Here is a 26,359-nt window from a genome sequence, read left to right on the forward strand (position 1 = left end):
ATTATTATATTCACCCCATTCAGACTGATACATTACTTGAATCTAATGTTCAGCATATTTTAGACCTTAACTTACATTTTCCTGGGGCATTGGCAAGAAGTTGGGTGAACATTAATTTTTAAATCCTGCAAAGAGAGATTTAGTGTAATTGAGATCATTTTTGCAGGTTTTTCAAGTGAGAGCCATAATTTCTTAGGAACAAAAATGGTAGCTAGCCTGTCGAAATGTTTTTTTAAAGTGATTTTTTTTTTTTGGTTCACTTCAGAGGTTACCCAGAACTGCTGGTATTTTAAACATATAATAGTTTAGAAAACATCTTTGTGGTGTTCAGAGAAATATTGAAGTAAATTTACTAATAGATATACACTAGTTAATATTATAGGACAATGCAACCATAAACTTCAGGATTATCTTTTCTATCAGATAGAAATGTGTAGTTTATAACAGGAAACTTCATGGAATCTGGATTCTAATCAAAAGTAAATAGCGAAGACAAATTAAGGGGACTTCTCCTTGATAATTAAACAATTCTTAGGTAAATTTGTTAATACCTTATCACATAGAAACAACATTCTCTTTCCAAGTTTTAAAATATAAGTCTAACAGAAAAACACCAGAAAGTTTTAAAGAGGGAGTGATATGACATGGTTTATGTTTTAAAAGACTCTTTGGGAGAATCTTGCTTTGGGGTGGTAGTCTTTTGGAGACCAGTAGAGGAAGCAGCAGACTTAGGAGACAAATGCTTTAGTCAAAGTGAGAGATTAGGTTGACATGGCCTACAGTAGTAGTGGCTGAGACTGAGAGAAATGGCCATATAAATTTTAAGGTGGAGCCAACAGGATTTGCTGATAGATTGGATGTATTGTGTAAGAAAAAGTGAGGAGTCAGATTGAATGCTAGGTTTTTGTCTGAGTCTTAGTTATACAGTGGTAAGGAACACAAATTCCCTATCTGCATGAGCTTACAGTCTACTAGAAGATTTTATTTTTTAGACCAAATACAATTTTAACCACAAATTCCAAATTGTTTGTAATAAGTAAAGTATTATGAGAAATACAAAGTGCTGAGGTAGTGAACAAAGGATAGGATCCACTTTAATAGGTGCTGAAGGAAAAGGCAGGGAGGTGAAAAGAGGGGAGGAAGTAGTTACTAGAGTCAAAGGAAGAACATTCCAGAAAAAAGACAAAGCTACTCTAGGGCCTGAGTGAGATGGAGAGAGGGCTGAAAGAGTTCAGAACAGTAAGCATTATAGAGTATTGCATTACAAAAAAAAGCACTTTTGGTTTTATTTTTTGGTATTTTTTGTTGTTGTTTTTGTTCAGTGGAAAACAATAGTCCAGGGGAAAAATGGTGGTTTCTTTGCCTGTGGAGGAGGTGTTGGGAATGAGATGAATGAATTTTTGGAAATTGTGTGAAGGTGGAGTCCATCATTTGAATTATACTATTCAATGGAGAGATATCCCAACAGGAGCCCACTGGAAGAAGGAAACCTGTATTGAGCTCTGGCTCTCTCGCTAATTATGGATATCACCTATGAACAAGAGACTCACGTTCTGGTTTTTAGGTTCCCCCTCTGTGTGTCTGAGGTTGAAAGTCTTTACGTTGTGAGAGAACCTCAGAAAAAGAGAATCAGTTGGCTCATGGATTACAAGAAAATGTGGAACAACCTAACTTGAGAAGGACGGCAATTGATCAGAGCTTGGGAACAATTAGAACCAGGTGATGTCAGATCTAGACGCTTATGGTGAAATAAGTCAGCCTTGGAGGGGGAGGCCTGAAATCAGGGATGTGGCAGGTTCCATGAAATAACTGGAGAAGCAGGAGGAATGGAACCTAGAAATGTGTGTGGAAGGGCAGTGGTTCTACAGTTCCTAAATTTCATCTGAGGGTATTAGTCGTTGAGCATCTAGTAGGTGCCAGGTCCTCAGTGCCTAAGGTGTAAAATGTCTCCTGGAAACTTTTACAGCAATGATGTATTTCAGTGAGATTTTAGAGTAAAATGACAAAGCAGCCAGTTGCTGGTATCTGTGGATTTTAAATAATTATTTTCAGGTTTATCATTCTTTAGTTCTAGGTGGTGTAAATAAATGGTTTTAAACCTCTGAGAAAAACAGTGTTAAGTATCCAATTTATTCTATTGTAATTAAAAAATAAATAAATCTATCCCTGTATATGCTTGGATTCACTCAGCACTAACACTGACACTGTGTGCAAGCCTTTCCATCTTGGGTATGTTCCATTAAGAACACACACACCTTGGGTGCCTTGTTTTTCACTTTTCCCTTTGTCTAGAAAGCTCTTCCCAAATTTTTGCAAGGTTTGCTTCCTTATTCCCTTTAGGGTTTTGCTTAAATCTCACTGTGACACATAGAATAGCCCTCAAAGATGCTCAAGTCCTATCCCTAACCTGGGCTAGTGTTAGTTTATGTGGCAAAGGGTAATTAAGGTTGCAGATGGAATTAAAGTTGTAATCAGCTGACTTCAGCAGGATTAGCCTGCATTATCCAGGTGTGTTCAATATGACCACAAATCCTTAAAAAGGGTGGGGTTGGAAAGGGGAAGACTGAGGTGGAAGAGGCAGAGTCAGAAGGAGATGTGAGGACAGAGTATTCTTCAGAGACATGCCCCTTGCTGGTTTTGCAGGTAGAGGAAGAGGGTGTGTGAGTTAAGGAGGTTGGGTGGCCGCTAGAAGCTGGCAAAGGCAAGTAAATGCGTCTCCTCTAGAGCCTCCGGAAGAGAATGGAACCCTGCTGCCGCCTTGCTTTTTAGCCCTGTGAGACCCACGCTGAACTTCAGACCTGCTGAACTGTAAGATAATACATTTGCAATGCTTTGTATTTAAACTACTGAGTTGTGGTAGAGCAGGGTGGCTGGTAGAGACAGGTCGGAGCACCTGGGGGTCGCAGGCGGAGAGCCTGTGTATTGTGGTTGGGTGCTTGGGGGTGGTGGGTTCCTCTGTATTGGTGAATTTAAAGCGCCAAAAGGGGTAATCAGGGTCATGCAAAAGATCAGGTGACCCAGGGCTTTCTAAAGAGGGGAATTTTGTGGGTGGGGTGGCCTGGCGTTTTATCTAGTTGTGCAGGTGGCAATGTGTTTATTGGATATGGATGTCTTTGAGGTAGACGTTACAGTAATCAAAAGCTTGCCCACTTACATTACTACACCTTGCTATCAATTAAACCACAGTCCGGGAACAAGCAGGTATGAAAGCAAATTCTTGTCTGACAGTTGCGTACAAGGCTTGTGTACAAGACTCAGTATGAAGCCTCCTGAGGCCACAGGAAGGGTCTGCATGAAGGATTCAGAAAAGGCTTCAGGTAAAGGTCAAGTCATAGATCAATAGGAGAGGAAGATAAGGACATTGACATAAAAGAAAGTGTACTTTACACTTAGAGCTTCATAGTCATCGGTACTTTCTTAAACTTTCTGCCTTCTCTAAGAATTACCAACTTAAAGAGGCTGTGGACCATATCTGTGTTGAAACAGCCTGAGAAAGTCATGCAATAAATTCAAGGTTAAATTAATATGCCAGCCCCTTGAGGTTACATAGCTCTGTAGAGTTTATAAAATATTTTCACATCTCATTTATGCATCATAAAGACTCTGAACAGAATGAAGAACAGGTATTTTTTTGTCTTAGTTTAATGAATGCTGAACCCACAAAGACTAAATGGTGAGAGTCAGTATTATGAGCATGCTTCTTTAGCATTGATACCGTGCTTCCACATCCGTCATCTTACTTCCTCCTCCCCACAATTTCCGGTGAACAGGTAAGTTAGGGCAGGTATTCTTGTCCTGATGTTGCTCATGAAAAAAGCACCTGCGTGAGTTTTAAGTGACTGCCTTGGATCATGCAACTGAAGAAATTAAACCAGGATTCAAAACCAGGTCTTCCCACATGTCCAGTTTGGTGAGTTTATTTTTAATTTGTCCATTGTGAGGAACTTTGGTACATTCCTGAGAGACATAACAGAGAGAAAAGAGCTCAGACTTTGGGGTGGATTCCAACAGTCTTGGGTTCTTCCCTCTCTGTAAATCTCTGGGTGGGTCACTGAAACTCCGTAAACTGTAGCTTCCAAACATGTAAAATGAGAATAATGGGGGGGGGGTCATTGTAACGATTTATGAAGGAATTAGATGTAAAATGCCTAGTGGAATGCTTGCTTCTCTAGCAAATATTTAATGAAGAGTTCTGATGATTCTGCTGATAATGATGATTAAATTCTACTATGCAATTACATTTACAGCTACGGCATTCAGGGAAGTTTGGCCTGGATTTGGGAGACATGGGGATATTAAGGTCTAATATTTCTACTGCAGGAAGTTTAATGAACAATATATTTGGTTAAGACCAGAAGCATTGAAGCCTCTGGCCTCTGTATGGCCTCCTGGGCTCCTCTGTTCAACTGGTCATTTTTCTGGCCAAAAAAAGGCTGAACCTGCCACCTGATATCATTCCTGAGACAGTAATAGACACTAGTTTGCTCTGGAATCAATGAGAAAGGAGAAAATATTATATTGTGTGTGTAGCGGAGTCTGGAGGAATCTAAAAGCAGAATACAGTCAGCCCTTAGGAATGAAATGGCCATTTTCTCATTTCTATTCTCCGAGTCTTTCTCTGTGTCTGCCGTGTTATCCTCTCCCTCTGACAACCAGCTCTCTCATCTCCATGCTGAGTGCTTATTCCTAGGTCAACATCTTATTGTCCCAGGCCACCCCTGGAGACAAACTCAATACTTTTGGTTGGGATTCTAAGTTCTTGGGAGACAAAATGCACAACCTGGCTGGGGTCAAGTGTCCTCCCCTGACTGAGTTTGCTCAGCCACACGGGATGGCAGGGCTCTGTGCTGCAGATGTGACAGCTGGAGGCCATGCCCGTGACTGGGGTGGGGTCCCAGAGGCTGCGCAGGTGCCCCAAGAGTTGTTCATAGAATTCTTCCAGTCTCTCTTGATTCTTAGGTTCTAACTTGACCTCATACAATGAAACAGACCATTATTATGAGATTCTCAACCCTTGAGAGGACCCGCCTTTTCCTATTCACATTTGGGCCTTCTGTGTTGAACGTGGGGCAGTAACTGCCTTTTATTTTCGCTCTCAGACCCGGGGCTCAGCTCTCAACTCACATGCCTTGTTACTTATTCCTCATATAGCAGACCGATGCATAGGCATTAATGTCTGTTTTCTGTGTGGGACCCTGAGGCCCAGCAATGGCGTAAACCAGGACCACGGTCCACAGATAGTCTGGTACAGAGCTGGCACTCAAACAGCACAGCGTTGCCCCTTCTCCTTTGCTGTGCGGAGTGTCCCTGTAACATTCTTGTCAACAGTCTGCTGTTGCCCTGAGATTTTCGTCAAGTCTGAGAACTGCCCCAATGATCGCTTTTGTGAGAGAACTTTGTTGACCTAAATATTATCGGAAAAGAATGAATCACTGACAGCCTTGGAAAATATCTTTTGTGGTGTCAAAGAGAATATGTGTGGAAATGATGGAGAGAGTGGGGCAGTTGGGTTGAGAAAAGGTTTGAGGGTACAACCTATTCATCTACATACAAACCTTCTCTTTCTTCAATCCTTTAGCAGCACGTGTTAAACACATGGACGCTCACACGTAGGGCAAACCTTCCTGGTGCTTGGTTCCTCTTGCGGTGTCTGGGCCTGACCTGGAGGAGCTGCTCTGGGGCTGGAGGACTCAGTAGGTGCCCCTCTCAGACCCGGTGCTGGAAAGATTCGCAGACTTTTTCCTTCCTGAAGCAGGAATATACCATGTGAAACAGGATTTGCGGAGTTGTATTTACTTTCCCGCGACAGCAGTCAGGAGAAGGCTGTGCAATGGGCTGCCATTTCTACAATAACCGAGGTCGGGGGCGGGGGGAGGCAAGTAGCACCATTTGGTACTGCACGGGCAGAAATCAGCTCATCTACTCACGTAAAAAGCCAACAGGAGTGTGATCAGGAGCAAGGATCTTATTGAGACATGACCGTTGCTCAGAGCATGTCGATTTTTCTTTCTTTTGGGAGGCGTGGGGCAAATCATACATTTAGCTGTCTCACCTGGGTCTGCCCTCCTTTGGGAACTTTTATTACAGCCAAACCTTGGTTCTCAAAAGTCTTGCTTCTCCAACAATTCAGTTCTTGACCAAGTTGTTCATGGAAAAAAATGTCTCGGTTTCTAACAAAACGCTCTCAGTTTTACCTGATAGCCCTTTCATGCTGCTATGTATATGACCAGTCATGCATCTTTCAGGCAACAACAAAAAAGCGGATTTGGTTTTTGAACAAATCACTTCTCCAACAGTTCTTTGGAATGAATTAAGTTCAAGAACCAAGGTTCCACTGTATTTTGTGCCTTTGTTTTCCTCCTGAGTAAACTTAGTGTTTTCTCAGATCTTGCCCACTCATGGAAAAGCTATTTCCTTCCCAAATCACAGCTTTGTATGAAAGAGACACCACAGATTTCCATTTGTTCAGTGTTGGAGTGTGAGAGATATGGCCGATAGAGGGAGACAGAGGCTGTGTCAACAGTTCAGGCCAGCAGAAAGTCCCCTAAACTGTTTTGGCTACTTATTTTATTTTTTCTTTTATTTTTTTGATCAAGACAGTTACTTTTCATTATCTTTGTATCAGACAGGGAGCTCCACAGAAGCCAGCCATTCCTGATCATGCACCCATGAGAGAACACCACAAACCATGATTTGATGAAAAAATAAAATCAAGGTATTTCTCAGGAGCTTTTGGCTTTCAACTCTGCGGGTAGATACCAGCAAATGAAAGCAAGAAGCAGAATCGTTCACAGACCACAGCTGTTTTTCCTTCATAGGGACTAGTCCTTTATGGAGCATAAAATTGTAGTTGATTTGGAGCCTGGACTTGGTCCTGCTCTACCGTATCTGTGGACGCTCACCTCCCTGGTCCATGACTTTCTTGATATTTCACCCTTATGTCAGCTAATGAGATCTCTACAGGATTCAGCTGCTCACAGAGATGGCACGAACCTAAGAGTGAGCACAGAAGCAAGTCTTTCTGGTAACCCATAGCCAGGTTTCTGAGTTCTGGTCTTCCTTTCTTTAACTACTTAGAACAAAACCAGAGCCACTCTAGGCCTTCAGTCCTAGAATTTGCAAAGAAGGAAGAAGTTTCACCTGGCATGAGAGTGATGACTCCCTTTTCCAGAGCCAGCACCATAGCTTGTCTCGCCTCCTTCCCCATTTTGTTCAGATGGAGAATGAACTGGGGATTCATCTAGAGTGAACTAGATGTTCTTCCTGTTCTAGGATAAGTAGGATGGAGTCGTTGGGTGAAGGCAGGCCCCCATACTCAACAGAATGTGAATAAAAGAAGTCAGGTGCTGTTTTGTTTTTCCATTAGCAGCGAACACGGTTCCTAAGAGAAGAGCTGGTTCTACCATAAAGGAGACATGAGATGCATCCCTGTGTGTTTAGGGACCATGGAGCTGTAGGGATAAGACAGTAGGAATTGGGCATTGCTGAAGGATTTGTGACTAGACAATTGTAGTATTTTAAGAACTTGGTAGGCGCTGTGTTTGTCCTGCACAGATGGGAGAGAGCATAAGCTTGGGGACAAAAGTAGGACGAGCAGAAGGCAGTTGCTCCTGCTGGTAGAGCCTCACCTGATTGGAGTTCCTTACCTGTGGTGTGCTGGTAAATGCTTAAAAACCAGCTCTCTTAAAAAAGATCTGGCTTTTAGTGTTTGCCAATTGTCATGGTGTAAATATTTCTCATATTTCCTCCATGACTGGTTTCTAGCTACCAGTGAGACATCACTGATTGGCTAAATTGAAAAAAAAAATGTGCACCCTCAACTCTTGTGAGATGGTGTGAGTAGGCTTTAGCACAACACTGTTCCTTTGCTCTCCTGCAATGCCCTCTATGCTTACGTGTCCAGGGCCTGCCAGCACAGGGCACCTTAAGCCCCCCAATTCACGCATTTCTGGACAAAGAGAGCTTGACTTGAATTTTGTCTCCTTTACTAGTTTTGTGAACTAGACTGGCAAAACGTAGAAACCTTCACTTTCCTGTTCTGGGACAAACAGTAGGATGTTAAAGGCTGACAACAATTTTTCTGCATAATGAGGAATCATTTTCTCCTTGCGCCCTGTCTGGAAGACATTATTTCCTCCCAAACACCAGAGCCTATACATTTCTCTCCCATCATAGTGGAGATACATTGACTTGGCTTCCTGGATACTGAAGCAACAGTTGAGTTTTTGCAGCGAATTATTAAGGCAGCCGATTCTGGGATTGTAAGTGAAAGGTGCTGATTTTTTGTAGAGCATACTGGCAGACATCAACCTCATAAAATACTTTTGAGAACCACCCTGTAGTAAATAAAGTATGAACTTCAAGCAATTGCAGACTGAGAGATCAGTAGTTCTCTGAAAGTGATACTGGATGCCCTGACCCAAAAGTAGCACCACTGCAGTGCAGACTAGAAACATGAAAACAAAATGGAATACGGATCAAAAGGAGTCAGATGATTGATTCTCCAGGGACCTAGGAGATGGGGCTCCTAGCGAATTAGCGTTTTAATGGGCATTAAATATCCTGGAGGGAATTTGTTTCAAATACAGGTCCTCGGGTATGGCAGACACAGTACACATGCACACAGTCCTCGGGCACCTTCTATTCCTGTTTATTCCAGAGACTCCCTGGACCACACAGTACGAGCACTTACAACTCTCCGCCTGGCCTTTGCCTCTTGCTGCAGGGACATACTTCAGCCTGCATGCATGGCAGGCTGGGAGTTCCAGGGAGTTAGTATACTCTCAAACACTCATGCATAGGAGTTGGAACATAAATATCCCAGTTTCTTACAACTTGGAGCTATGGCCTACTTTAGTGGTTCTCAAAGTGTGTTCTAGCATCCTCTGGGGAACCCTAAAATCCTTTTAGGAGGTCTGTGAGATTGAAGGTATTTTGAACTAGTACCAAGATACTATTTACCTCTTTTACTCTGATTTTTCTCTCAAGGGTACAATTGTAGCTTCCCAGGGATGATAATGTTATTCCTATGATGGCTAATGGGGTGTAATGTTACTCCTGTGATGGCTAATGGGATATAATGTTACTGATGGCTAACAGGATGTATGCTCGTGAATTGTTATTAAAAATTTTGTTTAGCTTTTGATATCTACTATGGTAGGAACCAATGGCTATAACACACACAAATGCTCTTAATAGTTTTTAAGAATATAAACAGGTTCTGACACCAAAATGTCTAGCATGGCTGTTATACCATTTCGCAGAGCCACTGAGATTCAGCCCGCGCTGTCCAAAGCAGGCACCTGCCCATTAACACGTTCCATGTTGGTTTCTTTCTGCCCTCGTCTCACTTTCCCATACCAATTTGGGTCTTGGGGTCTGCTGCTGGGGTAGCCAAGCTAAGGTACCAGAGATTTGGGGTGATGTCCAGGAATCTACATTTTAATAAGCGACTTGGGTGAATCTGATGCGGATGGCATAAGGACTTCACCTAGCTAAGGTTTGCACACATTTCTTAGAATAGGAACAGAGGGGAGGCTATTGGAAGTTTGCACTTGAGCCACCGTAACGTGTAGAACACGTACATGCACAGACATGCTCTGACACATGATCGCTGTAAGTGGTTGTCTCTTAGTGCCTGGAAATGCCTAGTTTAATTCTGCTTCTCTCAGCTCCCCGAGGGTTTTAAATCTTTGCTTCAATCTCCATTTGTCTTTTTCTTTGTAATTCTTTAATTTATAAACAGTTCAGTTAAGGACCTATATGCTATGCATTTGATATAGTCTAAGTTATGTAGTCAGGGGGAGTCTATCTGAAGTGCATTGTTTAGCATTATAACTGTATTTTTGGCTTCATAAAAATCTGAGTTGAAAGACACTCACAATACTGTCCAAGAGGTATCTGAAGTGGAGTGGCCAACCAGATAAGCAGCGTCTGTTAAAGAAAGTTATCAGCAATTATTACTAATGCATGTCAGTGTTGAAATACTCATTTCTCTGTATCAAGATTTAATATGCATTAAATAAGCCTAATGGGTGGCAGGGTAATGGGGGGGACATGGATATGAGTCCCTGAACAGTCCCCATGAGTAGCCGCTGGGCCGTTAGGAAAATCGAAAGAGAACAAATGTAAAGCCCAGTGCAGTGAGTCTCGCAGAGTAACCACTCCAGAAATGTTAGCTGTGATTACTACTACTATGCTTGTTGCTATTACAGGTTTTTTAAAGTATTAGCCATGTTTTTCACACTCCAGCCCTTCTCCTATTGGAGAGGAACAGAAAAGAAATCGATGTCCGAGACCAATATGATTAGGTGCTAAAGGACAGCACACAGCCTGGGGGACTCACAAACGTTTAGAGAAGAAGTGAATCAGAGAAACTCACAGCGATGAGAGAAAACTCCATAGTGGCTGTTCCACTTGAAGCCTTTGTCTTTTAAAACTAATTGGCTGTCTGTTTCCAGACAATAATACATCAGCTCACACTTGACACGGCAGACTGGGTGCGCAGCGTGTGAGGCTGCCAAAGCGCGGGCCTCTTCTCGAAAGCAACGTCCCGGGTCGGAGTGCAGGACGCTGCACGTCAGCTCGCCCGGGGCGCTGTGGAAGGTCTCGGGGCCGTTCGCCTCTCATGGCAGTGATGCGTTGGCTTTGAGACCGTCTTCTTTTTCAAAGGCATTTTGTCACTTTCACTTAAAATTTTTCCTGGGGAGAAATGTACTCATTCTGTTCTTATTTAGTGGTTGGTAAAATTGTGGTATCCAGTTTATCAGTCCAATATGTTATCCCTTTAGAACTTATAAGAGTATTTTTATAGGAGAGCATTTCTCTTCACTCTTTACTTGCAACCCCCCTGAAATATATTCTATTACATATGTATACATATGCATATGTGTGCATATTGTATGTCCCATATACACACTACATAAAGACACATATGTGGATACATATATTTGAACCATAGTCATGTGGAGAAAGAATTTTTATCATGTAATTGAACCTTGTTCTTTCACTAAGGAAACTACTCTGGGATTCTAATTGTTTTCCCCCTTGCAGTAAACAGCTCATTTGGATACACATTATGATAACTTGTCAGCCAGCCACAACTGATGGTTGTCACTGGCAACTATTATTACTTTGCTGATAATTCATTTTATTAATTCTAATATGCTATTGATTTTAAGATGTACTATTTGCATACCATCAATAAGGAACAAATAATGCTGCCATTTAAACTGTGGCACAGTGCTTCCCAAGCACTCTGGATTTCATTTTGTATTTGTTAAAAGAGCTTTTTAAGACTAATTTGATGTGAATTTGTATCACATATAATTTTTTGAGTACATAAGGAAATTACCAAAAGTATCATGAAGATATCCTTGAATGTCTTTCCTTCCACATCCATATCTTTCGAATAATGTTTTAAAAGTCAACTGTTTTGTGTTCCCACGAGCATCTTCTGTACTTGCCAAGCTGCTCACACTTTCTTCACATTTCCTATTTGATTTTTTCCCCTCATTTGAATCATGTGTTGCCATCCAGACGTTAAGCAGTTTCTGTTTCAAGTCACTGTGACGTTTTGACAAATGAATGTGTGGCAATACAATGGCAGTCCTGAGTGATGCATAACTTGGTCACACCCGTACTTCATTGCTTTGAAATGTCTTTAAACTGTTTTGTGGACTTTGGCAACTCTTCTGTCCTCAGTTGCGTGGCGTGGTGTGTGAGAGGAAGTCCTTTGGCATGTGTTTTAGTGATCAAATGGAATACAGCTTCATCAACTTAAATTGCCAAAAAATACGGAATTCTGGTGTACCAGTCAGAGCGGCCTAGAGGATGCCAAACATCTCGGTGGCTTAAAACCACAAGTTTTATTTCTTGCTCTGTGCTTCTCTGGGTTGGCTGGGTGCTTTCACATCATTCTTTCTCCAGGACTCATGCTGATGGAAGAATAGCCACTGTTGGGAAGAGTGCTGGTCACGTGGCTGAGGGGAAAAAAGAAGTAATAAATGGGTGCACTGCTCTCGAAGGCACCCGTACCACTGAGACTCACATGTCTCTGGCCAAAGCATGTCGTATGGTCACATCCATGATCAGGGTGTGAAAGCGCCATCACACCAACAGCCTGGAAGAAGAAGTGGGGATATTTGATAGACAGTAATCATGCCTCCCACCATTTACCCTTCTGGTCACAATATTCTGTTCTCTCTCTTTGCTTAAACTCAGAAAATACTCAATTCCCTTCCCCAAAAGAATCCACTCACACATTTAATCAATCCATTACCTTCAGCCAGCTGGAAAGGCTGGCTCTCTGGGTGAGGTGAGGTGGTTTCTTCACTGGGGGAAGGTATGTAGTGGCCTGTATCTCAGGTTTGAATGGGGTTCCTCTTGGTCCAGAACAGCAACACTTCCATTCATACAGGGGATGAATGAGATAGACTCAGTAGTCAGTTTTCTAAGCAATTTTGGAATCCCACTGGGCAGACATTGCTAAGGTCTTTTGTGTTGTTGGTGGGGAATGTTCCTTGGTTACACCTGGGGCATGGGGGTAATCTTATTTAGCTGTTCTCTGTGAACTTCCAGTTCACTCTCCAGGAGCTCATTCTTTTCCATTCCTTTTGGTCACAGCTAAAGAAGGTATTGGTGACCATGCCCTACTTAGGAGCTGAATGCTCTCACAGCCTACTGTCTATATTTAGAGAGTTGGGAAACACAAATTTGTTTTTAAATCCCAAATACCATGGTCACTTTTAACCCATGTTGGTGATTCTTTTGGCCTTGTAATTCTCTCAGATATAGAGTTTCTCATCTAGTTAATCTCAACCTTTCATGATCTTACAAACATATTCATTAGATTGCTTTGGTCTTTTCTATCTCTACTTAATTGTGGAGATGTCTATTTTCCCTAAGACATATTATTTACTTTAAGAGAGTAGTGTCTGATAAATCTTTTAATCTCCAACGACTTAATCTGGTGGCTTGCTGATAAATATTTCACAGCTGGGTGTTGGTGGTGGTGAAGCCCTGATTTGGAGCATGCCTAGTTCAGGCTGTTGTAACAAATTACCATAAACTAAGGGGTTTGAACAACAAACCATTGTTTTTCACAGTTCTGGAGGCCGGAAGTTCTTGGTCAATGTCTCTTCCTGGTTTGCTGATGGCTGTCTTCTCATGTATCCTCATGTAGGGGAGAATGTGTCAGCTAGCTTCCTGTTTGGCCTCTTCTTGTAAGGACACGGATCCCTTCATAAGGACTCCATCCTCATGAACTAATTACCTCCTGAAGGTCACCTCCAAATGCCATCATATGGGATTAGGGTTTCAACCTATGAATTTAGGGGGGCACTCTCAGTTTATAGCATAGCACTGGCTGATTTCCAGGGTGTCAGTACTGCCACCACGGCCCATTTCAAGCAACCAACATGACTGGTATAATCACTGCTGATATAGTATGTGTAACACAGAGATACAAAAATTACTTCAAGAGCATAGACAATAGTAAAATGTCATAAAATAATTAGAAAGTGATGAATTTTTAATATTATCTTTGTTTTTTAATGTAATTTATATGAGTTTAAATAATGGCTGTTTATAACAAGAGTCTTATGAATGTCTAAAAATCTAGCCATTGACTCGTATTGAGCTAGTATGAGCCAGGTCAGTGCACTGTTGCCTGATTCCATTCAGACTTTATAACAGGAAGTGTGAGGGCCACGCACTTGCTTTCATTCTTCCTATGTGGCTGAGCTTTAATTGTCCATTTTTACTTCTGTCTACTGTCAGTTTGGGGACCGAAAAGCAGTTGCCTCTGAGTTCTGGAGTGCCCCAGCTGAAAGCAGAAGAGCCTCCCAGCTCATAAACAACACATTTTGGAGTAATTTGTTACACAGAACAAATACACTCGAAAAAGACCTCATGCATAGTTTAACTTGCCAAGCCAAATGTAGACTTACATAGGTTAGAACGAAGAATTTATAAGCTCATGGAATCAAAGTAGGGTCAGCAACCAGACTGTGGGAGGAACAGGGCTTTGGGAACTAGAGACCAGAGACTCGCTATTGGAACTCTCTCTTATCTCCACTTCTTTCTGTGTGCCCATATTTTCTCTCTTGTCAACTTCCTCTAATTCATGAGCTTTAAGTTTTTCGTCTTAGAGCTTCCACCACAGTGGTAGTTTAATACCAGTTAAAATCCCGAGAAAAAATTATGATTGCTCTAATTAGGGATTGGTGCCCACTCACTAATCAATAAACTGCAATTAAGGAAGTGCCAGCCGGGAGGCAGGTAATTACGATTGGCCCCCAGGAGAGTTAAACATCTATTCTTAGACTGTGGAAGTGCATAATTTATCAAGATAGTGGAATAAAAAATGCTGTATTCTTGCACATGTCTGCATGTTACCCTAGTGATGGAATGAATTATGCATAAGTACCTGAGGGCTTGTCTTTCAAATAGCTTATTATTAAAGATTACACTTTCAGGGACCATTTCTATAGTTGGTTAAAATAGCTTATTAATTTTCTCATGTATCCATCCATGCAAGTGAATTGACTCTCTGGACTCTTTGCGGTAAACAAAGAGAGGAAGAAAGAATTCAGAAAGGAAGATGAAAAAACCTCCAATGCATGAGCATCTTGTAAGATTGAAATAGTTTGAAATGACCTGTCCACTGAGACATGTTGGCTTTGATAAGGTTGCTAATTGATTTTAAGGTCATAGATTGTATTCATGTTTTCACATGAATTTCTACAAGGGCACATTTTAAAATTCTAGAGTGTAATTTAATGTAATCCACTCCTAGTGTTGCAATTAAACCATCTGAATATCTGGGTTAGAAGTCAGACCAAATAAACTGGTGAAAATGTTTTCCTGTCTGAAGACAGTGAACTCAATGACAGCAAACATCTTTAGGGGGAACTGAAAAGTGTAGTCCATTGCAAAGAAAACCTCTTTTGGCTTTAAGATTTGGTAATTGTGCCCATTGCTCTCCTTTAGTAGGCAGAGTCTAGGTGAGGAAAAGCCTGCCAGAGAGTAATGCTGGGGCTGGAGTGACTTGGAAGCAGGATGCACCTCATCCTGGGAAGATAGAGTCTAGAAGATGGTTTACAAAGGGGTGCCAAGGCCAAGTTCAGTATTAAAATCTAAAACCAGGCTGCCTGTCCAATAGTTGAGGAAGTGGGTTGACAAAGTGGGCCCAAAGCAGAGGAGGCTGTTATAGACTGAACACCTCCCAAAGTTCACATGTTGATGCCTTAGTCCCCACTGTCACTGTATTAGGAGGTGGGACCTTTAGGAAGTAATTAGGTCATGACAGTGGAGTCTTCATGATGGGATTATTGATCTTTTAAGAAGACACACGAGAGAGCTTGCTTCCCAAATCTGCCACCCCTATCCCCTAAAATCCTCTCTCTCTACACCATGGGAGCATACAGCAAGGAGGTTATTTACAAGCCAGGAAGAGAGCGCTCACCAAGAACTGAATCTGCCAGCACCTGCAACTTAGATTTCTCAGCTTCCAGAACCATGAGAAATAGTTGTTGTCTGGGCCACCCTGTTACGGTCTTCTGTTACGGCAGCCTGAGCTAAGACAGAGGTTAGTGTATCAGGAAAACTGAGTCAACAGCGATAAAGCTGGCAAACAGACCTAACCTGCAGGAATCCCACAGACAAGAGTGTAGCATCATTAGTGGCTAGGCACTATGATTTGGGGCCCTATTTGTGGGTGGGTGGGTGTGGTTTATTACAGGGACTCTACAGAATGGGCAGCATCTATCACAGTTGAGGCTAAACATCTGTAATTAAAAATAGGGTCAATTTTTCTTTGCTGCCACTTCTTAGGCAGCAAAGAAAAATTGGGCATATTTTTAATTACATATGAGGCATTAGGACTGGATTGATACTCAAATGGGCAGCAAAGGGTAAAGGCGTGGATGTAGGAGGTGGAATGGATGAAGTAACGTTGGGTGTAGAATGTTCATGTGTAAATCTGACTGTATTGAGTTTACTGGTCTAAGGGTCAGAACTGCCTTGAGCCATCCCTTCCTTCTCTCACCAACCCCATCACAGGCTTCCCATGGTTATTTTGTCGTGAGGTGGGAGAGAAGAGTTATGGTTATAGGGATAAGACTTAATTTTGGAATCAAAACTACATATTCTGTACTATTTACCATTTCCCAAGAGCTTCCTGAAGATTTTTACTGATGGAGTAGTTGACAGCATTATCCATAAAGTCCAAATGTGCCTCATGTAAAATATTGCCTGCTTAGTCTTTCATTGCTGTTAAGAAGGCACAGATGTTTAATCACACTGGTTTTTATGTTGAAGATATAGATAAGATTCTACTTTCAATGATTTTAATTGCCATTATTTCCTTATGCTGTATCAATCTGCAATTCCTTACACATAAGGTGAATATTAATGAACCTCTTAAACAACATTCCAAACTGATGGGCTATACATTAATTTTTTTAGAGTCCAAATTTGATGAAGGTGTTGTGCATTTCCTTGCTCTGAGTTTCTTCCAAACACATGAAATGACCTTGAAGTATGATTAATCACAGTAGATTTTTTAAAGTAACATATTCTATTATTATTTAACTTGCCATATTTTTTTTTCCTTCTTGGCTCCTCTCTCCTAATTGTTTTAATGAGAAACCAGATTCCTAGAGAAAACACTTCTTGGCACAGATACCAATTCTCCCAAACTGGTAGACAGCAGTGCTGCTGGGGGCGACGTTCCCAGTGGGATGCAGCATCTGAAGTCGGGTTGTTTTCAAAAGGCTGACACTGGGGCTCTGGCTACGCTACCACAGTCTCCTTCAGTCTTTTATTATTCTTGCTCTGTAACCTGACTTTGGTCCAGGAAGAGGAAATCCTTGGGCTTAATTGAAGACAATCAGCCTAAGGTCAGGAGGGTAATGCTAAACAGACTGGAGGTAAAGGTAGCGTGGAAATAAGGAAGAGGGTAAGACTAGAGTGGATTCAAAGATTAGACTCAAAGATGGAAGCCGAATGCACCTGGAAGGCAAAATGTACTTGAACCTTAAAATATACAGAGCCCTGGGGAGATATAAAAATAAATCAAGCTTATTTAGTTTATTACCTTTCCACTTCCCTGGTGGCTTGTCCAGCTGTGACCCCAGCTTGGGCAGGCGGTTTGTAGGCCTGGTTGTTAGGTGTTTATCATAGGGTGCCTGTTAGAGCAGCTGCTGGTAAAAGGGCCCTCACTCAATGCCTTCATTATACATGAGCTCTCAAACTTCACAGTTCCTGATATTAAAGTGCTTTGATTGGAGATTATAGTGTTTCATTTAAATTTTAAACGGCACATTGCAATGTGATTTTAGGTAATCTGTAATGGGCCTCTGGGCATAGCACCGTTTTTATGTAGGTGTCTAAATTACACAGGAGAGTGGGAATGCTTTGGATTAAAGTGAGTAAGCTGCCCCACCACGTAGGAACTTCTTTCAGTTACTCGCATTGCCCCTTGCAGTCCCGGCCATGGCTCATAAAATATCAGAGAAAAGTTACCGATTACTTAATGGATTCCCCTTTGCAAAAAGCCATTGAGGGTTGGCCATAAGTTTTTCCTGAAGGGTAGTTGTTCTTAATACCATTTTGTAGATGAAGAAATCAAAGTTTGTTTATATGAGACTCATAAACTCTTACAGACTGGTATTGAGGTCAGAAAGTTGGACTATGGAGACAAATGACTAGGATTTGAATGCCAGCTCCATCGTTCGTTACCTGTGTTGCTCTGAGCCAGTCATTTGTCCTTTCTGTCTTTGGTGTTCACATCTGAAAATAGGAATAACACTAGTTTCTACCTCCTAGGAATGATAGGCTAATAATATTTGTGAAGCATGGGGAAAAATGCCTGGTACATGACAAGCATGATGGAAATGTTTATTCAGGTTCATAGTTTCTATCTGAAACTGAGGGACAGATATGTTGTAGAATTCAGACTTTTTCAGATTTTAGAAAGGTGATATGAGGCAAAAGATTATGTAACAGCTACAACCGTTACTATAATCAAATGTATTGACAGTTTTGCAGCCAGTCAGATGAGCAATCATTCTAAGTGGGGAAAAAATGTATCAACAGGCTCCATTAGTTTGAACTAGGTTTAGGCACTAAATTACAAAAATCCTTTTGTTTTTCAGAGCTTTTATGTATTTTGAAATTGTGGATAAGGGACTGTGGATCTGAAATAACATTGAATGGTAGACAAATGATCAAAATCCAGAAATTTCCAAGGTCCAGGCTAGAACTTTGAGCCAAAATTCCTTCACTTAACGTTTCTGCAGACCAAAAACAGGACTCAGGCAGTTTGCTCAAGGTCACACAACAAATCACATCCAATATGGGACCAGATCTTCTGCTTCCTGCTGCTCAGCCCAATGTTCTGTCAAAGGCACTTCCCTCTGATATCCACTAATTCCATGGAATGGTATACTTAATGAAACTCAAAAAAGAAAAAAGAATTCTGGGATTCTTGTTTGAGAAATATAAGGTTCTATTTCTCAATATTTCTCAAACATTCTCAAGTATTCTCAAAAGGTTCTATTCGGAAACCTTGTCGTTCTAATAGGCATTGTGAATCGACAAAACAGAGGTACGTCACTCACCTCCCTTAAATTTATTTTCGCACACATTTCTTATTTTGAGGACATTTCACAAAGCACTCTGTGGGACATCCTATTTAATCTTTTTCTAAATAACAAGACCTTTCATGATCATTTTCCTGAGTGGATTCATGCATGGTAGTGATTCTGTCATTATAAGGAATGATGTCCCATTTCTTTCCAGGGCCATCATTCGCGGAGAACTGCATGCTTAGGGCCTCTCACTTTTGGAGGAGGTTCACTTGATTGAAAAGACACTACAGTATATGACACCCACAGTTAAGGGATCCAGGAATCTCAGTGTAGCAATATTTGTGAATGTGAAGTCTTGAGTATTTACGAAAGACATTCTTACAAATCAGAGTTGGTTTTGTTTCGCAAAGAATGTGGCTTGTAGGCAAACAAAGAAGTGAACTCATGAAAACTGACATCCCACAACCCCACTAGAAGAGCACCATTTCCTTATCCTTGGGCTATTGAAAAATTTTAGTTTCATCATTTTCACCACAAGGCAGTGAGGGGGTCAATACTTACAACATCTGAGGGTAAATCCATGGGCTTGGATTAAAATGAACCTTCCGGTATATATGCCCACGAATCTTCTAAAGAAAACATAGTTTCTTTTCATGTTAAGATATCCCAGAAATGTTGCCCAGACCCTTAGGGATGAGTTGTTCTTCCTGAAATAATACCAGTTCCTTTGGACGAGCAGGGAGCCTTTGTGCATTGTGTGCTTTTGAAGCACTTCGTTCTAGTAAGGTATTGCTGGGAAAACTTTCGGTTAGAAACTAGGTGTTGTATTAAAAATTTAGTAATGTTCTGCATTCCTGGGGAATCTCTTATCTCCCAAATATTTGCTGTTTATGTTTCTCTTATAACCAACTGGATTTTCTTCCAGAGTTTATGATACTCTATTTTTAAAAAGGTTGCTTCTTTGGGGAAAGTCTTGTACCAGTGGCCTTCACCTTGTATGTGTGGACTTCACCTATCCTCCAGTGACATAGTAAGTTTCATTAAAAGGTCACTTGGAAGGACTGGTGCTTCCTTGGGTCACATTAGAATCATTCAGGATCTTTCAAAGTGTTTGAAATGCCCAGGCTGTGCCTTGACAATTCTATCAGAAATGCCTAAGGATGAAACTCTGGTATCAATGTTTTTTGGAAAGTTTTTAGATGATTGTATGTGGCCAAGGTTTAGTGACACTGCTTTAGCCATAATAGTTGGTTTATTCCACCATATTTAGGTATCTTTCATTAACCATACCTTAGGGGTTAACTCTAGTAGCCTATGAATGGGATCTAACCTAAGATCTGTCTTGTTGGGTTGGCACAGAACAATGTTAATTTGAATTTGAAAGGCCTTAGTCAAGGTTGGTGTTCTCTACGGGCCCCAGGCTCAACAAGCTCTATGCATTATACCCAGTCACTGCTCGCATGTGTGAGACCTACGTGGCAACTGTAGATAATTGAGTCATGACCCTGAAATACCTGGAGGGGCTCTCTAGTTTTAGAAACAATATAGAAATAATACAATGAACTGAGAATGATTAAACATGAACTGAAGGCTGGAAATATATACTGTTTATGGAAGCATAGATTCCTACCTGTCCCCTTATAAGAAATTTCTCTTTGGGGCAAAAACATGGGCCAAGCAAACTGCAATCCTGAACCATGTCTACCATGTGTGGTCACTGGCCACAGAAGTGAAGTAGAACTGGCTCCTGTGCTGAGAAGAAGGGAGTGAAGCCAGCATCTTCTCTGAGGATTGAAAGCAAGAGCAAGTAAGAGTGAGGAAGATTCAGGAAAGGTGATCTAAATCAGGGCCATGAGTGGGAGGGAGGAACCTTCTGGTTCTTCACCAGAGGGGGCCCAGTGAGTGTGTCAGGGTATTGCATTTAAGTCGATCTGCTTCTGGGTGTGCCCTTCCTTCCACTTCAGGTTCAGGTATTACACATCCATACACATCACACAAGGGCCAGTGATACCAAGTAATTCACACTTTTATTCTCAGGCACAGGCACAGGGAGAAGTATCCCTGGGAGAGGGGACTGGACAGCAAGGGGGTTCTCTAACGTCTTGGCAGAGAGAGAGTATATCTGATCCTGGAGGCAAGGATGGCACAGGAGCCCTCTGGTGAGATTTTGTAATAAGGCCAGGGGCAGACTGTTTTCCCCTAGCCTGTCCTCCTGTGGGGGCAGGTGAAAGGGGGAAGTAGATCACCCAGCTTATGATTTATAGGGATAGCAGTAGTGAGTCAAATACCATGTATAGAGAAGGAAGAATGGGATACTTTTCATTCTATTAATTCAACAAATTTCATTAAGCAGCTACTATGTGCAGGCTCTGTGATGCGACCAATTATGATCCAAACAGTTATAACCCTGGACAGAGAGAGACAATGAAGACACAAATAACCACTACATCAAGTGGTAAAGATGTGATTAGGGTAGACTGCTACTTAATATAGAGTAATAGTCAAGGAAGACCTCTTTAATAAGATGACTTTTGATCAGAGCCCAAATAAAATAAACAGATGAGCATAAAGCAAATAAAATGATCTGGGAAGATCACTCCAGGTAGTGGCCCAATAAACGTAAGGACCATGCTTGCTGGAGGAAAGGCAAGGAGTCCAGTTGTGGGGAGGCTCTGCCTGCAGGGTACCCCCAGCTGCCACAGATGAGAATAAGTCTACCAAGACAGGACCTGCTAGGGGAGGAAAGGAAGCCAATCTCTCAGAGAAGAAGGGCCAAGAGCGTCTTCCTCAATGGGCTTTTATCGGGTTCATTTGCACAAGAATATAGATAAGGATCAAACAATAGATAGAATTCAAAGAACTATGAGGGCTTATTCTCAGTCAGGGTCAAATAGCTAAAGAGCCATAAAACTTTGAGGAACAAACTCACTTCCTGCTTGTATCCTTACCATTTAATTGAGAGCACTCTAAACAAAGCAGGTTTCACAGGATTTTACATATTCTTTCTTAGGCCTGATCACCCTAGGGAACCCACCCTTTCCAGCACAGGGCTGCACCACCCTTTGTCATTGTTTCAGGCTTAAGTCAGGCAGGGGTAGTAAGGCAGCCAAGAAATTAGGAGACTTCTCCCAGACAGACTGAGGACTCAGGCTATGTCAAAGCCAAGGGGCAAGGGTCCATCACCCTCTTTTGTGATAGCCCCCCAAGTCTTCCCTGGGGCTCCCCATGATTGTTCCTGTCTTAGGTTGTTCTCCCTGTGGGCAATCTTACCCTTCATTGGCTAACTGATCAAACATTGGCCGCCAGTTATGGATGAAGTAAAAGGGGTAGATTGGTGCTCCCTCCAGGGAGATAAGCTTTGTCTCCTTAGTGGCTTATGGTCTGAAGGTTGCTCACTCATCCTTAGCCATGGGGGGCGGGGCGGGTTACAGCTTCTGAAACCAGGCAGGGGGGTTCCCAACATCTAGTATGGTGGCCAGAGTGCTGGAAGCAAAGGGAGGGCCAGGTCCTGGGGGACTTTGATGCTATAGTAAGGATTTGAATTATTATTATTTTTTAATGAGAAGGGAAGCCACTGGAAAGTTTTGAGCAAGAGAAAAGAACAATCTGATTGACCACATTTAAAGGAGTATTAATTTTTGGTATACACATATTAATCATAAATTGAGTTGACACAAAGAATGTGGGTCAGACGGATGAGAACAAGGGCATGAGAGGAAGGGAGACGCATTTATTCTGCTCCTCTTCCTGCATAAACCTGAGTAAGGAAGTGCAGAGATCAGAAAATCGTCATGAGTTAATTTACCAAAGATGGAATTTGTTGCCTAAAAAGTAGAGCAAAAAACCCTGAGTCTTTCACATAAAACATTTGCTAGGGAAAAAGAAAGATGGACAAATTTGTAACATTTCCAGAATGGACACAGACATCTTGATAGAAATGATTGCCCTTGGCAGTTGCAATCAATTGGGTAAATCTGGTTTGAATCACTCTGAAGTGTATATGTTTTAAAATCTCAAATCTACTTTCAAAATACTGCCCATATCTTACTGTAACCTTGAATGAAAGGTAGCTGTGGTGCCGCCTGCTCTATTTCATGGGCCTGTGAAAGCCCTGACCATCTGGTGAGCCCTCAGCTGAGAGCACTGGTCCTAGATTTAGTCTGGGTTCCCTTTCTTTTCATCTCCAAGGCTCTGTGTCCATCACTGCCTGTGACGGATGTGGCCCCACCTGTCCATGATAACATGCATGCAGGCTGGTCACTTTTGTTTTGGGGCTGAGAGTGTATTAACATCAGAGGGTTTTATTGCTTTTCATCCATGATGTTTAAAGCTCAATCCTTCCAAGATTTCTACTTCAGCTATGTCTAGCAACCCATTTCCACTCCTCTGGTGACTTGTGTCCTCATTGCTGTCACATGTACCATGACAGCAAGTGCTGTGGGAGTCACACTTCTGCAGCCGCAGGGGTCTCTGGAAAATGCCATCTGTCCTTGAATACCTTCTACAGTTTCTGCTACTGCCATGGGAGAGTTGTTTTTTAAAATCACTTTTTATACTGGAAATATAGTTTATTTGAAGCAGAGAATAACCTCATTTTTAAATGTGTTTTTTATCTCTCTCAATCAAATGTTCCTTCCATGTAGCTTCCAACTTAGCAGTCAAGTTCCCTCTGTGTGGCTTTGTAAGCTAACTATTTGAGATTTACACCATGGGACTTACGTCCATGGGTAGTTCTTCAATGGGGGTCACTTGCTGAGAACAATGGGGACCAACTAGGAATATCCCATAACATCATTGTTCTGATTTCATTCCTCCCTTGCTCCTACCAACTCAATCTGCAGTCACATTGAGAGAATGATCTTTTAAGGAGATTCATCTGTTGGTAAAATGCTCTTTTAAACTTGTAATATATCATTTATGTAACACGTCTTGCATAGAATACACATTACACTTTTTTCTGACTCCAAGAAAGTCTGTCAGTCATTCCAACCCCTGCACTGGCTATGGCTGATTAAGAAGAAATTGAAAATAGTGACAACCCCCTGCAGGAACCAGTTGCAAAGGTTAAGAATACCGTGCTGTTGTATAGAGGCTGCTATTTCTAAGCCATGGGAGAGCTGGTGCTGATCATTCAGTGATCAGACATTGAGCCAGAGAAGCAATGGTGAACTCTAACCATTCTGCTTTGCTGGCATGCCTTCCCAGTCCTTGTTGTATTGGCCCATAACTTGGTAATCACTTGAGGAATGAATGAATTTGATCTGCTTCATTTAATCAACTCTTTTAGATTAAATATCCAGCTGTAACTAGATCAATGGATCTAAAATAATTTTAAAACCATGTTCTTTATACATACTTGTTAACAAAACAAGCAAACAGACAAAACAAAAATAGAAACAGATCAAACTTATGGTTGCCAGAGGGGAGAGGGGTAAGGGAATGGGGGATGGATGAAAAAGGTGAAAGAGAATATAGTCGCTAATATGAAAAAAAAAATGGTGACATGATTACCAGACTTAGTGTGGTGATCATTTTGTAAGGTATATTAATGTTGATTCATTCTATTGTATGCTTGAAACTAATACAATATTATATAGCAACTACACATAAATAGAATAAGTAATAATAATGTTATAAAAGAAACTAAGAAAATCTGTGCATTATAAATAATTAATGGAAAGGTCGAAAGAGGTCCTTATAGTAGCAGATCTCCAGAAACATTTGTGAAATAACAAATGAATGAATGAATGTTTTTCTCTGGCATGATATAGTCATCTCTTGAAGGTCAACTGTTGAATTACTGAGGACAATTATAAAAATTGATTTCTGTTTGTCTTCAATGTGTTTCTAATGCCCATTCTTAATCTCTTCTGCCCCTGGGGGGTTCAGACAGTTGGAGAACTAATGACAAGTTTTTCTGGTTCAGACAACAGCCACATTCTGTTAATAGTAGGTGCCCAGCACTTTAATATGTGTCAGCCACTCTGCTTAGCTCAATTAGGTCCCTGAATTAATTAAGCACACTTAATTGTGTTTAGCCCAATTAAGTCAACCTTTAATGCAGAAACTATTATCTTCTTTTTATAGATAAGAAAAGGGAGTTTTAGAACAGTAAGTGCATTGCTCAAGATCACAGAGGTAGACGAGGTGGTGCCAAGGTAGGAATCTGAGTATAAACGGAAAAGCCCAAAGGACATTCCTAGTGCCTGGCTTTTTCAATTTGCTAGAGTTTAAATTTGAATCTTGGTGTTGGATAAGTTTTAGGGGACGAGTGGTAATTAATTCCTGTTCTGACTACCCTCTCTGTGTTTAGAACAAATTAATAAAAAGGTACAGGAGTCACAGAGATCAAGCTAAAAAAATAACTTTATAATTGATTGAGTTATAGTGTAGAATGTTTGTTGGATTCACTAAGACAAGAGGGCCTTCTAACACTGCTACCTGCTAATTCTAGACATTGGGTTAAGCCAGCAAATTGAATTGGTTCTGTAGAGAAAACAAGCAGAATTACCACTTTACAGTAGTCAGGAAGCTCCAGTAGATTAGTCATAGGAAGGAAAGCTTCTATAAGTGAGCCCTACCCATGAGTTTTCCCTTTCTGGGGTGAAAGACCAGAACCAAATGCACTAATTCCATGAACAGGTAGATTTCAAAACAGAAAAGATTGCTGAGCTAGACACTGGTCAGCCAGGCCCACCAGTCCTCTTCCCCTGAGGAAGAGAGAGTGGAGTAGACAGAGGCTTTTCTGTTACTTTCCCAGAGGATGAAGGCTCCTATTTTAGGGGACCCAGACAAAATTTCACAATTTACACAGATGGCTGGAAGGTGTCTATACCTTAATCTCTGTGTGTGTTTTTTAAACTTAATTATTGTTCAAGTACAGTTTTCTGTCTTTTACTCCCATCCCAGCCCACCCTCCCAATGCTCCCCACCTCCCTCCCATTCCCCCCACCTTAGTTTTTGTCCATGTGTCCTTTACACTTGTTCCTGTGAATCCTTCCCTTTTTTTCCCCCTGAAATTCTCTCCCCTCTCCCCTCTAATTTCTTAAATGTTGGGCAAGAACTTCTGGGAAGGCATGGTGGTTTTGTTTTTTTTTAAATTTTTTTAAAGAACAATCATCTGACTTTTGATCAAAAGGATTGACCAGACTACCTAAGAAAATGACTCTGACCCAACTCAGAGCATATTATGATGGAGAATTCTAAAGATATGAGTAGTTAAACCCAGAACATGCCACTCCTACGTGAAAATCTGTAATCACTTGAGGTACTGAACTTTTGGGTATGGCTCACGATTTCCTGTATATGATCCACAAGTTCTGTCTTAGTCTGGAGTTCTCCTGTTGTTTGTGAATTTCCTCCTCAATGTACCAAACTTAGTCTAACTGACCTATTTTCCTTCAGAGGAGCAAAGGATTCCACAGTGTGTTTCTCACTGTTGATATTGTGGTTCTAAGCTTCATAATCTTGGTTAACTGTCAATTTTAGGCTATGCTTCATGGGGACTTCGTATTTCTTTCAAGTCTCTTTGGGCACATTGGCCCCCTTTGTGTCTTCTAATCCAATGTTCTACCCATGTTATCTGATTAATTCTTCTTAGAGTGTTTGCTTCATCATAACTCAGTGTTACTGCTTCTCAGTCTTGGCCTTGGGAAAACTGAGGACAAAAATTGGTTATCCAAACCAAATGGCAATTACAAACTATAATATCTATCTAATTCTACCTAGAGATGTGTGTGCACTCCTTTTTTTGAACAGAGGCTAAT

The sequence above is a fragment of the Artibeus jamaicensis genome, unplaced genomic scaffold (assembly GCF_021234435.1).
Source record: "Artibeus jamaicensis isolate MK-2021 breed Jamaican fruit bat unplaced genomic scaffold, CSHL_Jam_final scaffold_916, whole genome shotgun sequence".
Lineage (NCBI taxonomy): Eukaryota > Metazoa > Chordata > Mammalia > Chiroptera > Phyllostomidae > Artibeus > Artibeus jamaicensis.